We start from the raw sequence: 16,108 nt of genomic DNA on the forward strand, positions 1-16,108 counted from the left end.
TAGCTCGCATGAGATTACACAGATATTAAATGTTAAGCATCAGGAAAAAAAAAAAAAAAAACCTTTATCACCAAGAGGATGAACATAAAAATATTTCACAAAGCCCTGGAGACCAAACACGATTACATCTCTGCCTACATTTTCAGCTTTGCCTCTCTGCGGTCCAGTCTCGCTGGCTTTCTTTCAGTCATTCAAACGTGCGTGATCTTTCCCATAAGTGCTGATGCAGGCAAGCCGGGTTCGAGAACCCACAGGGCATCCCGAAGGACCAGCTTCACCTGACGGAAATCAAATGGGAGCCAGGAGGAAATAAGAGGGGAGTTTACTGAGTCAGGTAAGTGCCAGACTACAGCAGATAGGGTGTCTGGGAGACTTGGAAAAGGAGAAGTGAGCCTCCTCATTGCTTGGGGTCAGAGGTTTATGTTGAAAGGAGTTCAGTGTATGTGTTCCTTCAGGCATCCAGGGTAGGGTCTGACCAAAGGTAAGTGTCAGGTGAACAAGAGGTGTTATTCCAGAAATCACTGAAGGTAAGGGTATCGGCACCAGCGTTGACAGAGATTTGCTCTTAGATGTTATCAGGTGTATGGGGACCAAGGATGTTTTCCCACCGGAGAATGATTAACTTTCTTGTCTCCCCCTTGGAGTAGGAACATAGCTTTAGTTTACTCAGATGCAAGGTGAAATACAGAACATGAGGAAACGGGACCGGCGGAGACATAGCCAAGATGGAGCGTTTCCAAAATGGACTCCCTTCACTTCCCCTACGTCAATGCCTTGAAGGTATGTGCTGAAAGGAAAATATCTGCAGTTATTCATGCGTTACTTAAAATAAAAGTTCTTTTTTAAATTTTTTGATAGATTTAGGGGTGCCTGGGTAGCTCAGTTGGTTAAGTGCCAGACGCTTGGTAACATCTCAGGTTGTGATCTCGTGGTGGTGAGATTGAGCCCCACCTCGGGCTCTGTGCTGACAGCATGGATAGAGCTTGTTTGGGATTCTCTCTCTCTCCCCCTCTTTCCGTCCCTCCCCTGCTCACCCTCTCTCTCGCTCAAAAAGAACAAAATTTAAATTTTTTTATTTAATTTTATATCTTCAATTTAAATGTATATCTTCAAAATAAAAATCTAGAACACTATTTTATCTTAAAAATCATCAAGTATTTATGAACAACACAATTCTTTTCTAAAATGAAGTCAGATTTCTCTTATATTTCTCAAAAATAAAAATATTCTCAGTTTAACCTAAAAAAACTTAAAAAATAAACATATTCTTAGTTTAGTTTTAATTTGGTACGTGACATATTTAATCTCCATTTTCCAACAAGGTAATCTCTAATTATAATATTATAGGCTGTTGTATGGAGCAGTCATGTATTTAGTATTGTGATCCTATGGTTAAGACATATATTTCTCAGAGTTTACTCAAGAAAATCTTCATATAAACAAATTCAGAAGTGAGCCTGTGCCTAACAATTGGACCAAACCTGAGGACTCTTTATTCTTTTTTGTTTTTAATTTCATACCCTTTATTTTCCACAAATATTACTAGCAAATATTATATTTGAATCACTGTGTTACATTCTAGGATTACAAAATGATAAATGAAGAAAAAAACATGAAGGCATCCAGACAGTAAGAAACAGAAGTTCAGAGAAAGGACTAAGGCCATTAGGAAAAGGTAAGTGAAAAAGGCAGGATATACCCTGGATTTTGAGTAATCAACAGAGAAGGCAAAGCAAAAGAGGAAAGTCATCCTGGGCAAGTTAAAATTCAGAGACAGGAGTTTAAATCATCCAGTTCTGTGAGAGCAGACGGATGGATGAAATCCTTCCCTGAAGGCTGCATGAGACATTGATGTTTCAGGAGGACAAGGCAGTGACATTTTCCAAAGACTCCTGCAATCAACACGACATTTCTTAGAACCAGAGCTGATGGAACGCTAGCTCCGTTTATCTCTTTTCCAATATGTAGCGTCTTTTTGCCATTTAGGAACCTATTTTCAGTCTTTTCTGCCTCTTCTTAGAGAATGATATGCGAGGTTTCTCCTCAATACAGGAGGGGTTTGGGAAGTGTGGGGGACTAGGGCAGGAGTGGACAGAAACAGAAACCAGCCTGCATTTCCTGTACTCCAGACACTATCAGATTTCCTGGACTATGAAACTACTTTGAAAAAGAAATTCTCAGTCTGAGAAATAAGATCCTGGGCTCAGAATATCACCCTCTTCAGTTTACCCTCATCAGAACTGCCAGAATCAGCTTTCTTTTCTTTTTTTCTTCTCTTTTCTTTTTTCTTTTCTTTTCTTTTCTTTTCTTTTCTTTCTTTTCTTCTTCTCTTCTCTACTTTTTTTAATGTTCATTTATTCTTGAGAGACGGAGAGACAGTGCCTGAGCTGGGGAGGGGCAGAGAGAGAGGGAGACACAGCATCCAAAGCAGGCTCCAGGCTCTGAGCCATCAGCACAGAGCCCGATGCAGGGCTCGAACTCACAGACTGTGAGATCGTGACCTGAGCCGAAGTTGGAGGCTCCACAAGCTGAGCCGCCCAGGTGCTCCCAGACTCAGCTTTCCGAAACCCAAACCTGATCGAGTAACTGCCCAACTCAGAATCCTTCTACCCCTTTCCAGTTTTCACAGCCTAAATTCCCATCTTTAATATGGCAGCAGTATTTGAAAGGTGTGAGAGGACGCTTGCCGCCGTCTTCCTACCATGTGCCCAGTGTGGGGAGCAGGGCCGGCATGCACCGTGCTCATGGAGAACACAGCTGAGGGGACAACGGCCCTGCCAGCTTCCAGCCTTGCCTCCCATTGCCTGTCCCCCTCCTGTGCTGCATCCCTCACCCCGCTGCTGCTCCTCACCTTCTCTAGTCTCTCCTGCCTTTCTGGCCTCTCTCTTCCTCTGACCCTCCTGTTTTCCATCTTTATCCTCTAACCTACCCTCTGCATCAGTGGTCTCACACTTTGCTAACTGGACCCACCTTTCAAAACTCCTGGAAGGTGGTTTACTCCGTGAAGTTTCCTTTGATCTCTACATGTAGTAAGATGTCCCATAGCCATTTCTACAAACTTTCCTCACTGCTCTTACTGTTCTTGGACGTAGCATTGTCTCCCACAAAGGCGGTTAACAGCCTTCAAAGCAGGGAACGTGTTACTCATCTTTGTATTCCCGGCGACTAGCAAGATTCTCGGCATTCAACTACTATTTTTTACATAAAAGCTGTTAGAAATTGTTAGTAAACACAACTAAAGAGCAATCTTTTCAGAACTCTCCCTGTTGTTTCTGATGGCCAAAGTCCTTTTTCAATCCTCTTCTACGATGATAATTTGAGACGAAAACTTCATTTTGTTATTATGTAACAACTACCGTCATTAATAACACAGTTACTGTTCGTTTTTTAATGGCGCTTTATAGCTGGTTCACTCCATTGACTTGCCTCTTTTTTACATTTTTTAAGGAGAAAAACCGTTCAGGTGTCACAGAATGAACACAAACCTGAGAGTTTTCTGCTCTGGGTGCCCCTTCCAATCGCTGTGACAATGGACTTCTTTGGACCTCGGTTTCCTCAACTACAAATCAAAGACATGGACAGACGGTATCTAAATCTAGTATTCTAGTCTGAAAATTAAAGGAAAGTACATTATAAATATTTTATAGAGGCTATTTGTGATTATGAACTGATGCATAATTTCCTAGAGCTTTTTTACTGAATATTCTAGGACTATAAAAGTATTCTGGAGAAATGTGCCAAAGCAGCTGGAAAAAATCCAATTATTAGTTTAGCGTCAATTTTTCTCCCTCCATTTCTACATTATATTATTCTCATCCAGTGAAGCATTTTGTTGACACAGAAAACACAAATACATTGTGATTATTAAGTTAACTTTCATTAATAGAGTACTTACGTTAATAGCATTTCCAAGTAATTTTTCTTGTCTACAAACAAAATGTCTTATTTTTTTCCCCAATGATTGCACCTTTTTGATGATAACTTGAGGCTTGCCTACTCTATATGCTAGTGTCAAACACAAAACCAGCTTTGGGTATGCGTGAACAATTTCACTGCATGTTCTGAATATCTTCTGAAAATGGCACTTTTTTTTTTTATTATAAGCAGCAGAATTATGCCTCACCATGTGGCCTTATTTGAGATTATATTATTAAATGTGGCATGAGAGCTGAAATACGAAGTGAAACTTGTATGATTTCTAACTGCCTTTCCAATAAAAGCAGCAGGGTGCTATTAAGAAATCCCATTTTGAAAGTATATATTTGCAGAAGAAATAAGGCTTCAGTTCTCGTTCTCTATAGGCAACTCTACATAGGCGAGCTGCAAGTTTTCTTCTATGTCGTTACCATTGGTTTTTTCTTCCAATTTATAGAATTTCACTATCTCCTAGGGACGCACCAGGCTCTAAATAGCTCTGCTTCATTAGAAACTCTTTCTTTGGACTCTTCTCAAGATTAAAAACAGCCCTTTTTTTATAATTCTGTGAATGGTACCGTTTGAAACATACAATGTTCTTGTTTTTGTTTTTTTCTTCTGGAAGCCTATACCTTCCACTATAGTGTTTTTGAAATAACATTACAGCTTCCTAATGTATTTGTGACTATGTGAGTTTTAAATGGGGATAAACATCGGATTAAATATTAACTTGCGCCTGAACGTACTATGGAATCGTGGGCGCACGCTGACCACAAATTTGTCATTACTATTCAGTGTAGCACATTCACTTTGTGCCATAAAGTATACCAGTTAGACTTTAGGATTTTCGAAGGATCTTATTTACTCTGTAGCATTCATAGCTCTTCTCTTTAGAAAGCTTAAGGAGTCGTGGCAGATAACAAAATGCCTATTTTTCAGGGAGGAAGGCAGAGTTGATTTGAAATAAAATAGAACTCCCTGATGCTGAGTTGCTTTGTGAAAGGTGCAGTCAGATTCAAATATCTCTAATGAGCAGCTATGTTGTCTCTGCTTATTTCAACCTAGTATCATATTTTTTGTTGTTTTCTTAACTGTGATTTTCTATAAAGATAAAAACATACAGATATTAATAGAGCAGAGATCTGTGTAATCATCACCCAGATTTAATTAGTACAATTAGTATTATATTAGTATTTCCATCTATTACAAAAAAGCTTTATACATATACTGCAGAAAATCTATTCCCACCCCCATCACATTCCCTCCTATCTGTTGCCAGAGATGCTGAGTGAATGTGTGTCTCTCTTTTTATGGTTTTATTTATTTTTTTAATCTTCATTCATTTTTGAGAGAGAGACAGACAGAGTGTGATCAGGGGAAGTGCAGAGAGAGAAGGAGACACAGAATCCAAAGCAGGCTCCAGGCTCTGAGCTGTCAGCACAGAGCCCCAGGCGGGGCTCGAACTCATGGACCGTGAGATCGTGACCTGAGCTGAAGTCAGACGCTCAACTGACTGAGTCACCCAGACACCCCAGCCATTTATGGTTTTATATATAACATATATATAATATGTATTGTCACCATAAACATATTGTCACTAATACAGGAGGAACATAACACTGTCAGATCACTTTGCAACATGCTTTTTTTTTTTTTTTTTTTTAATTTTTTTTTTTCAACGTTTATTTATTTTTGGGACAGAGAGAGACAGAGCATGAACGGGGGAGGGGCAGAGAGAGAGGGAGACACAGAATCGGAAACAGGCTCCAGGCTCTGAGCCATCAGCCCAGAGCCCGACGCGGGGCTCGAACTCCCGGACCGGGAGATCGTGACCTGGCTGAAGTCGGACGCTTAACCGACTGCGCCACCCAGGCGCCCCGCAACATGCTTTTTATTCACTTAAAATTATGTATTTTGGGGTGCCTGCATGGCTCAGTCGCTTGAACACCTGATTCTTTTCAGCTCGGGTCAGGTTCAGATCTCATGGTTGGTGAGATCGAGCCCTATGTCAAGCTCTGCACTGACAATGCAGAGCCTGCTTGGGATTCTCTCTCTCCCTCTCTCTTTCTGCCCTTCCCTCAGTCTCTTTCTCTCTCTCTCTCTCAAAATAAATACACGTAAAAATATGTATTTGAAGTTTACTGATTTTAATAAATGTACCCTTTACTCATTTTTGATCCATTGTGTGACCATACTCAATTTATTTACCCATTCTTCAGTAATGAATGTTTGCATTGCTTCCAGAATTTTACTACTAAAAATAATACTGACTGGAGGTTTTTATGTGGCTCTCCTAAAATGGGTAAACATGATTTCCTCTAGTGTGTATTTTCTCCATTTGAGGAACTCCTGGATCAGTGGGTCATTACTTTCTGCTTCTAAAGCTTATAAATGCGTGTGATAAACAAAAAGGGGCATGCACATTTTTACCTTAACAACATATTGTCTTCTGCGTCATTGCGAAATCAATCAATAAATGAATAATTAATTTTGAATAACTTACTAGTAGGGAGATAGTAAACTTTTCTGAGGTGAATTGTAAAGCATTCCTCTCTGTGGTTGCAATTAAGGTTATTTCTTTTTGAATAATGTCCTTTCGTCTTGCTTCATAAATGAATAAAAAAGAGTGAGGTTTTGAAGCGTCATGGACCTAGCCTGCACTCCAGCTAATGAAAATGTGTTCACTGCTTTAAAAGTTTTTTTTTTAATGTTTATTTATTTTTGAGAGAGACAGAGACAGAACATGAGTGGGGGAGAGGCAGAGAGAGAGAGAGACACAGAATCCGAAGCAGGCTCCGGGCTCTGAGCTGTCAGCACAGAGCCCGACGTAGGGCTTGAACTCACTAACCACGAGATCATGACCTGAGCCGAAGTCGGACGCCCAACCGACTGAGCCACCCAGGCGCCCCTCTTCACTGCTTTTTAGAACCACAAAGTTCCCAATGCCTCTTCCTAACACATGACTCTTACAAGCAGTTGCCTCACTGTACTCACCTTACATGTGTAGAGGGTAAAAAACATGCAGAGAGGAGGAAAAGGACATAGCTTTTTCTAAGGTTAGCATCCTCCCTAACGAGAAACTGTTCAGGACGTTCAGCCTGGACACCAGAAAGGTGGATACCTGAGGAGCTCCTGGGTGGCTCAGTCGATTAAGCATCAGACTCTTGATTTCAGTTCAGGTTATGATCTCACCGTTTGGGAGGTTTGTGAGTTCGAGCCCCGCATCAGGCTCTGTGCTGACAGTGTGGAGCCAGCTTGGGATTCTCTCTCTCTCTCCTCTCTCTCTCTCTCAAAATAAATTAATAAACTTAAAAAAAAAAAAAAGAAAATTGGCTACCTGAGAGCAAGTACTATCTCTTAGTTTTCTATCAATAAATACTATCCTGATAAACAATACCAGAACAGTGTCTATTAACAGGCAGTTATTCATTTACCCATTCCATTGGTGCATATTGCTTATATTTATATTTAAAAAATAAAAGGACAACCATTCGTGATGACTAATTTTATGTGTCAACTTAGCTAGGCCACGGGACCAGCTGTCTGGTCAAACGTATTCTTAATGTGGTTGTGAAGGTATTTTTTAGATGCGATTAACATTTAAGTCCCTAGATTTTGAGCAAAGCCAGCTACCCTCCAAAATGTGGATGGCCTTATCCAATCAGTTAAAGGACTTTGGAGCAAATGTAGGTTCCTGGCCCAGAAGCCATTCTGTCACTCTAGAGTAGCATAGAAACCCTGCCTCAAATTTTCCAGTTTCCAGTCCAGAGATTTCTGACTCAAGACTGTGACATCAACTCTTTTCTGAATTTCCAGCCTGTCTGCCTGCTTGCTCTACGGAGATTGGACTTGATGACCTCCCCCCACCACCAACATGGGAGATAATGCCTTAAAATAAATCTCTCTCTCCCTCTTTATCTCTCTTTTCTATCATTTCCTTTTCACCTCTGAGTTTTACTCTATTTCCATACTGTATTCATATTTTTCTTTACACACTTTTGCATAATAAATCCCTCTCTCTCTCTTTTCTCTCTATAGTTTCCTTTTCACATCTAAGTTTTCCTCTATTTCCATACTATATTTATATTTATATTTATATTTACATGCTTTTGCATAGTTATATATCTGTTGTGAAAACCCATCTGGTAGTTCCAACATCTGGGTCGTCTCATGGGTGGTCATCTCCGTCGATTGCCTGTTCTCTTGAGTATGAATCATTGATTCCTAGTCCTCACATAACTAGTGATTTTGGATAATGCGATGCCTCATTTTGTATGGCAGTTTGGGTTAAAGGTAAAACACTATTTCTGGATGTGACTCTGAAGGTGTTTAGCTATGGGATTAGCATTTGAGTCAATAATCTGGATAAAGAAGGTCTACCCTCACCTATGTGGGTAGGCATCATCCAGTCAGTGGAAGGCCCAAACAGAACAGAAAGGAAGAAAGGGGACGCATTCTTTATCTTTTTTCTTGAGCTGGGACATTCATTTTCTCCCACCCTTGGGCATTGGAGCTCCTGGTTCTCAAGCCACTGGACTAGGATCTTACTTACACCAGTGGACCCCTTCTCATGCCTTCCATCTTGAACTGGGAGTTACACTCAGCTCACCTGGTTCACGGGCCCTTTAGGATGCAGACTGAATTACACCACTGGTTTTCCCAGTTCTCCTGTTTGCAAATGGCCCCGACATAGAACTTCTCAGCCTCCATAATTGACTGAGTCAATGTCCATAATAAATGTCCCCTTTTTTATCTATACATATCCTATGGGTTTGTATCTCTGGAGAACGCTAATACAGATTGTACCACTGACATTATGAATCATATATTAAAAAGACGCTAGACAGGGTCCTTTCTTCTAAAGGAAATATTTTTCAGACCATTCTAAAAATATTAGCCTGCAGTTAACTTTTAAAATTTTCTTTGATTTTATTAAAATGTCCATTATCTTCAATGTTAAAATTCTTCATATTTTGATATATCTAGATTTCTTCCATTGATTTTTTTATGCAGGAAAATATGATTTGTCTTGATTGCTGGAGTTATCAACCCTCCTTGAAAGTTTGTGCCAACATGCGTATTTCACTTGCCTCTCCATTAGTCTCGTGGGTTCTCAGGAAGAAAGAGGCGCCTGTCTCCAGCCTGGTTGCTGTCGCCGTGTGCCGCTGTGGCCGCACATTAATGTCCTGCGCAATTGGTCCTGTTGATGCTAAATGACCTCAATATCATGACCCCAGAGGATGAATGTTCCAAATATGGGCTGCATCTCTGTCGGCTTATTATTTCTGCAGCTGCCACTTCCTCTGCTTCTATTATAGGCACAGACACACATAAAAATAAAGTCATAAAGATGCTATCGCTTTTCTCCATACACTAAGAAACAGCTAGATAGCTCATACATTCTGGTACTCGAGGTACCTGAATTATCGGATTTCTCTCCTTGCCAGTGAACACACTTTGCACTCTTCTTATCCTTATAGAAAAGAACTAATCCCTCCATTCTCATTTCTTTCCTCCAAATAACAAATTTAAAAGGTGGGAAGTCGTATTTTTCATTGACATCATGAAAACGTTCTACTCTAGATAGATAGGCATATTTTCTATGTTCTCAACAAAGAAGCCAATAAGCCATAAGGTTATTTACAGTCATTTTTTTTATTTAAAAATCTTAATTCTTTAGAAATTATTAAGCTGAGAGACTTTCTCCAAATGAGAGTGAGAGAAACTATATTCTGCCTGTCTCCCTCCCCCGCCAAAATTACAACTTCATCATTTTTTCCGGGAATGGTTACGTTTTATTTACAAAGAGAGAAGTGCTTTTTAAATGGATTTAGTGGAAATTCTTTTTTTTTTAATCTTAGGGAGATATAATTAATTATAACATCGTGCAGGTGTCAAGTGTACAACATAGTGATTCTAGTCAAGATTGCTATATGCAAACCTCAAAGTTGCTAAGAGACTAGGTCTTGATCGTTCCTACCACAACAAAGAAATGATAATCATGTGACATGACAGAGGTGTTAGCTAATGTTAAGGTGGTGATCCTATTGCAATATATAAATACGTTGAGTCAGGGGCACTTGGGCGGCTCAGTCGGTTAAATGTCCGACTTTGGCCTAGGTCACGATCTCGTGGTTTGTGAATCCGAGCCCTGCTTTAGGTTCTGTACTGACAGCTCAGAGCCTGGAGCCTACTTGGGATTCTGTGTCTCCGTCTCTCTCTGCTCCTTCCCCTCTCTCTCTCTCCCTCTTTCAAAGATAAATAAACATTAAAAAAATTTTTAAATTAAATATCCTGAGTCAACATCTAGTCATTTTGAATTAAACCTTAAAAAGAATGCCCAAATGTTCACTTCTCTAACAGTAGTTGCAAGACCACAGCACGACCTCATTCCAGTTATTCCACTATTTGCTACTTTTCCCACCTCTATAATTTCCACTCTTTCCAATTTTACACGCATGGAATTGGCAAATTGTTTGCGAAAAAGTATTTTTGTCTACTTATTCATGAATACATTAATTATTTTGCTCATAAATTCATTGCTTAATCTATGATTTCAGTACTCCCAGACCAGTTCTTGCACCTTCTTTTTAAATTATTTCTTCCCTGCTACAAGGACAGTGCTATTCGGCAGCTGGTAGACCACCAAAAGGGATTGCTTCCCAGGTATTTATTATACATGACATAGGAAGAATGACATTTCTGGACCTCTAATTCCATGGATAAAACTTGGGAATAATAGAATTCTCTTTTACCTTGCTGTAGAAAGTGAAATAAGATAATGCCATAAGTAATAACACAAGATACACAACAAAAGCTCATTTTCTTCTGACTATATGTAACTTCATTCTATTTGAAATTTTGCCATTGTTGCTTACTGACCTACGTGATTCTGCCTCTGTCATTATTTGTATTTCAGGAGAGCATTTAGATTCATAAATTTCTCTTTTTAAACGTGCAGGTAAGTTGCTGTATACCATAGACTAATTTTTGACCTTCATAATGTAGCCAGGTTAATTACTAGTTAATGAAAACCATTTATTTTGCCTATAATAAGCTGCTCAGCAGGAATTTTCCACCTAATTAATAGTGACATGTTATATGAACCACATCTGGCAGTTTGCACCTTTTTCGAGGCAATTTCGAAGACTAATAATCTACAATACATTCGAATATGTCTTTGCCAGTCATGATAACAACTCACGGCGAAGAATATTTCATAAACAAACACTGCACAGTGATCATTCGAAGTGATTTCAGTTTCTTCATAGACAGTAAAAATAAGTTGAAGAATGCTTCTTTGTCTCAAGAGTAGATATGAAAGTCCTTGGTTAAAAATTACACCATGTTCTAGCCCTCAGTGGTACCCCTCTCGATATTGTAAATATTACTATTTAATTACTAATCTAATTACTTTCCAAATGAACATATAAAATATGTATTAAGTGGAAGAAAACCCATCTAGGCCACTTCTGCAGAATTAGATCGTCATTAAATATATGTCTGGTTATGATTGTTAAAGGGGTCAAATCAAAGGAATTTACATACAAAATAATTTCAAACCCTAATGGATTAATACTTTGATGAATTCTAAAACTGTGCATCACAGAGCACTCATCCTTTACACGGGACTATGTACATTAAGGAAGTCAGATTAAACGTGTTAACTTTGGAAACATTTCAACCTTTAATTACAGGAACACACAGCTTTGCAACTTCCCTGTTATAAATTTCACCAGTCACTAGAGTTAATACGTAAAATATTTTAAACAGTCTGAACGGCCTGACAGCCAGTAATCTTCAGTGCAATTTGTCTACTCGTATTCATTCTGCCTTCATAATCTCAGGTCAGCCAACCTTTGATGAGGCAAGTAAAGAGGCAAAATGTTGGGATTCCGGCATGCCAACAAATGGACCCTATCACTGGAATAAGAGAAATTTCAGGTAGTCTCATTCATGCTCCTATAGATTAAAATTTCTTGAAAACGTCAATGCTTCATTCTCCAGACTATATCTCCCAGATCTGCTAATCAATGTGGAGTTAGGAAAACGAGATTACCGCAATATTAGGCCTATCCGCAGTAATGACAACAGGCCGGATGTGAGGGGGCATTAGAGATTGCCCTGAGGAGATCACTTGGCCAAGATTTGAGAAATTAAATCCGATCTTCAATATTTTGCATAAATCCAGCTGTGGTTTTATCTGCATGAAATGTGTTGCCTTAATGTTATATTTTACCTGGTCTATGGCTCAGAGGAACAAAATTACCATAATCCACTGACCTCGCCTGTTTTCATTCATATTCACTTTAGATTACAGGAGTTAATATGTTTCATAAGATGAGTTTTTCCAGAAAACAATGACAAAACCGGAAACTCTTCATGAAGGCAAAGAATGAGAAGGGAAGACACGACCACAAGCTAGGGTTTTGAGACAGGAAACCGAAGGCACCCATGAGAGAAAAAGCTGCTTTTTCCCTTTGCTTCTTTTCCGACTTCTATTCGTGCTAGGACCTGCTCCCCCACTCCACTCCACACATGCCTCGGGATGCAAATAGCCCATGTCCTCCTTGTAAGGGACAAGGAGTTCGTGATTTCTCTAGAATACCACGCATCGAAGGAAAGACCAGGTGAGAATGATTGAAGCTATCACACACATACCCCAGACCAAAGGCGCTAGACGTCTCGATGCCAAGACCCCTGGCTTCAGCCAATAAGTGACATATGATGGACACCTGGACCTTGTCCTCTTTCTGACCAGTTCCTGGATGTCTGACGGTACACGTGCACCAGACCACAACTGTCAACAAAAACCCTAGGCCCCAAGAAAGATGAGACTCCTTCTTTTCCTTTCTGAGTCTCCCAGACGTTCCAAGTGTATCTCCTTCCCCACGTCTTCAATAAAGTAGGATTTCGCCTTCTACTGCCTTTGATTTCCATCTTGAGTGAAACCAAAGACCGTGTAGGTTGGTCCCGGGGGGCCCCCCTCTGGGTCCTCCGACTCCGCCTGTCTGCGTCAATTTTATCATTGCAACCTATACATTTCTCTTATCCTTCTCACTTGCTTCTGGATAAAACTAAGTGATGTAGAGTCTCAAGAAGATTGTTCATACTACAAGAAAAAATAACACGTTACCATAAAAAGTTACTCTAAATAAATGGCTTCCCCTAACCGTACCCTCTGTATAAACACTTCTCTATGGGGCACCTGAGTGGCTCAGTGGGTTAAGCATCAGACTTCGGCTTCAGTTGGTCAAGCTTCCGAATTCAGCTCAGGTCATGGTCTCACGGTTCCCGGGTTTGAGCACTGCGTCAGGCTCTGTGCTGACAGCTCAGAGCCTGGAGCCTGCTTCAGATTCTCTCTCTCTCTCTCTCTCTCTCTCTCTCTCTGCCCCTCCCCTGCTCGCACTCTGTCTCTCTCTCAAAAATAAACATTAAAAACAAATCCAAACATAACTCTTCATGTAGTTGTGGTGTAAAGCCTAAAGCCAAGGTGCAGTCTGATGCATTGTCTTCTGGTAAAATCAGGAGGACTTCAAATGGCCTAACTACAAGGTTGTTGCCCAATCGGCCCACCAGGATAAGGCCCCCTAGCCAGGCAACAGTCCTCATCAAATGTACCAAGTGTAGCTCCTGCTTCTGGAGGGTGGGCGTCAGTTCCCTGCCAGGCCATGGAATTATTCAACAAGCCAATTACGTGATCACATAAAAACCAGGGGGCACCCCACCCTCTTGATTCTGCAGAATTTCCCTCCGACAGCCCCTGCCTGTTCATCGTTCTCAAGTGCAACCCTCTTGGGGCCCCAAGTGGTTGGGATTCCCCTCCTCAAAGCTGGGTTTGTCCGTCCCCATAACACTAGGTAGAAATTACTACTTTCTTAACAACAGGCTGAATAGCAAACAATTAAAACTGTACAGAAATGATAATGATTTATTTTTGCTTTAATATGAAAAAGTGGGAAATCGCATTAATTAATTTTAATGCATTCCTGCTGAAGGTCCAACTGACCCATGATGAATTATCCTTCGTACATTTTTCACTTTACTATCTAGTATTTTCCTTAGGATTTTTGTATGAATGTTCTTAAAAGTTATTGGCTGTGGGATTCTCTTTTATTTTGCTGTTCTTGTTAAGTTTGGTTTTAAGGGCCTGATTAGCCTCATGAAATAAAAAGAAATTCACTCATTTTTATTTTAATTCTGGGAAAGCTTGTATATGATTGGAATTACTTGTTATGCAGATGTCTGATAGAATTCATCAGTGAATCCAACTTTGTGTGGGTTTTCTATATAGAAAGATTGTTGATTGTTAATTGAATCTATCTGGCTTTATTTATAATTCAGATTTCTTTTTCGTTGTCCTCATAAGTTTTACTAATATTTTACCAGAGATTTTTAGATTTTTATCTAAATTTTCCTATAGTTTGCTATAAAGTGACTGACTCAAAATATGCTTTCATAAACTTGTCTATTATATGATTTCTCTTGTCTATTGTCTCTCTTAGGTTTGTTCATGCTGCTTTGTCTCCTTCTGTGCATGATGTTTTAACTGAGTTGCAGACATTACTGAAGAAAAATTGGAAAAAAAAAATTGCCGGGCCCTAAATGATGTTGCATTTCACATTAGAGGCCAGAGATTTTGGCAACACTGAAATCAGTTTAATCTACACAACTATTGAGAATGCTAAGTTGGATGTTAGTCTTTGAACTATGTTTATTCCTATTATTCCTATAATTGTTGGACAAATCATTCCCAGCCAAATTGCTAGGAGTTGTAACAAGATCTCAACTCATGCCCCGGTGTGCATGAACTTTGGTTCCTCTTGTCCCGTGGATATTCAGATGAATCCTTTTTTATCTGGCTTTTCTTCATCTCTACTGATATTTTGCTATTGCTTTACAGTCTGTTTTATCTGAGATTAGTTCAGCCACTCTAGTTTTCTGTGGTTTCTGTTTGTAGATTTTTTTCTATCATTTTGCTTTCAACTCATGTCTTCAAATCCAGTGTGTCCCCTGAAGACAACACATAATAGGCTATGGTTTATTTTAACCATATTGACCAACTCTGCCTTTTGATTGGATTGTTTACTTCATTCACACTTAATGTTCGGATTTATGGCTCATAGTTTTGTTTGTTTTACATAAATTGCCTGTCCTCAATGTTTCTCCATCATTAACTGCTTTCTTTTGCATTAAGTGAATATTTTTCAGTATAATATTTTCATTTCTTTAATAAATAAGAAGAAAGAAGAAAGAACAAAGAGGAGGAGGAAGAGGAAGAGGAGAACAACAAGAACAACGATGATGATCACAACTCCATGAGCTTGGGCTTTAGATTTATTTTATTTTTCAATTAATTTTGCTCCAGGTCTGATTATCCAATCTGTTTGAGTGTTTAGGTCTAAAGGATTCAATATTAATATATTCTATCCTTAAAATGGCTCAAGTGAATCATATGCCCAAAGTGATCTGGAGTCAGTTCCTTCGAAAACCCTGCAATATTTGAGGGGCGCGTGGGTTGCTCAGTGGGTTGGGTGTCCCACTTCGGCTCAGGTCATGATCTCACAGTCCTGAGTTCGAGCCCCACGTCGGGCTCTGCGCTGACAGGTCAGAGCCTGGAGGCTGCTTCAGAATCTGTCTCCCCTCTCTCTCTCTGCCTCTCTCTCTTTCTCTCTTTCTCTCTCTCTCTCAAAACTGAATAAACGTTAAAAAAGTATCGAAACCCTTGGAATGTTCAAAGCACACAGTTTTGCTGGCTTCATGTTTTTCTAAGGAATAAGTCTAAGCAGGCACATAGAGGAATTTTCTGGAGGAGACGCTGAATGTGTTTCAACTTGGTCAATCTTCAAAGGCCCAAGAAAGCAGGAAAATCAAATAGTTCATAGTTTGTGCAAATATTTTCTTAATGACCGGCGATCCAAGCGGTGATTGCATTTGGTTGTTAAGAAGCCTCTTTCGGTCTCCCAGAGACAGGAACTGGATCTGAGGTTATCACTGCATTGGCTCAAATGCTCAGTTAGTAATGGCTTCAGTCAAAGATCAACTTAAAAGAAGCAAGCTCTTATCCATTGAGTATTTCAAGCAAGTATTGATTGTGTTGCATTTTTTCTTAGATGTTTGCTATTTTTTATTTCAACTCACTTTCAAGTGGAAATACTGTCAAAATTCCATAATTCATAGTTAAACTAAAGCT

General features: G+C 39.6%; 1 long non-coding RNA gene across 7 annotated transcripts; it reads left to right on the forward strand.

Moving 5' to 3' along the window:
* Positions 1–203: 203 nt before the first annotated feature.
* LOC123587831 lies at positions 204–14,495 on the forward strand. Of its 7 annotated transcripts, none has more exons than XR_006707552.1 (6): positions 204–481; positions 648–780; positions 1,583–1,679; positions 3,451–3,585; positions 11,763–11,859; positions 14,421–14,495. It is a non-coding gene; the product is annotated as an uncharacterized LOC123587831 (long non-coding RNA). The 7 variants fall into 7 exon arrangements; XR_006707551.1 differs by having other exon boundaries at positions 480–527; XR_006707548.1 differs by lacking the exon at positions 204–481 and having other exon boundaries at positions 534–780.
* Positions 14,496–16,108: the final 1,613 nt, after the last annotated feature.

The sequence above is a fragment of the Leopardus geoffroyi genome, chromosome D3 (genome assembly GCF_018350155.1).
Source record: "Leopardus geoffroyi isolate Oge1 chromosome D3, O.geoffroyi_Oge1_pat1.0, whole genome shotgun sequence".
Lineage (NCBI taxonomy): Eukaryota > Metazoa > Chordata > Mammalia > Carnivora > Felidae > Leopardus > Leopardus geoffroyi.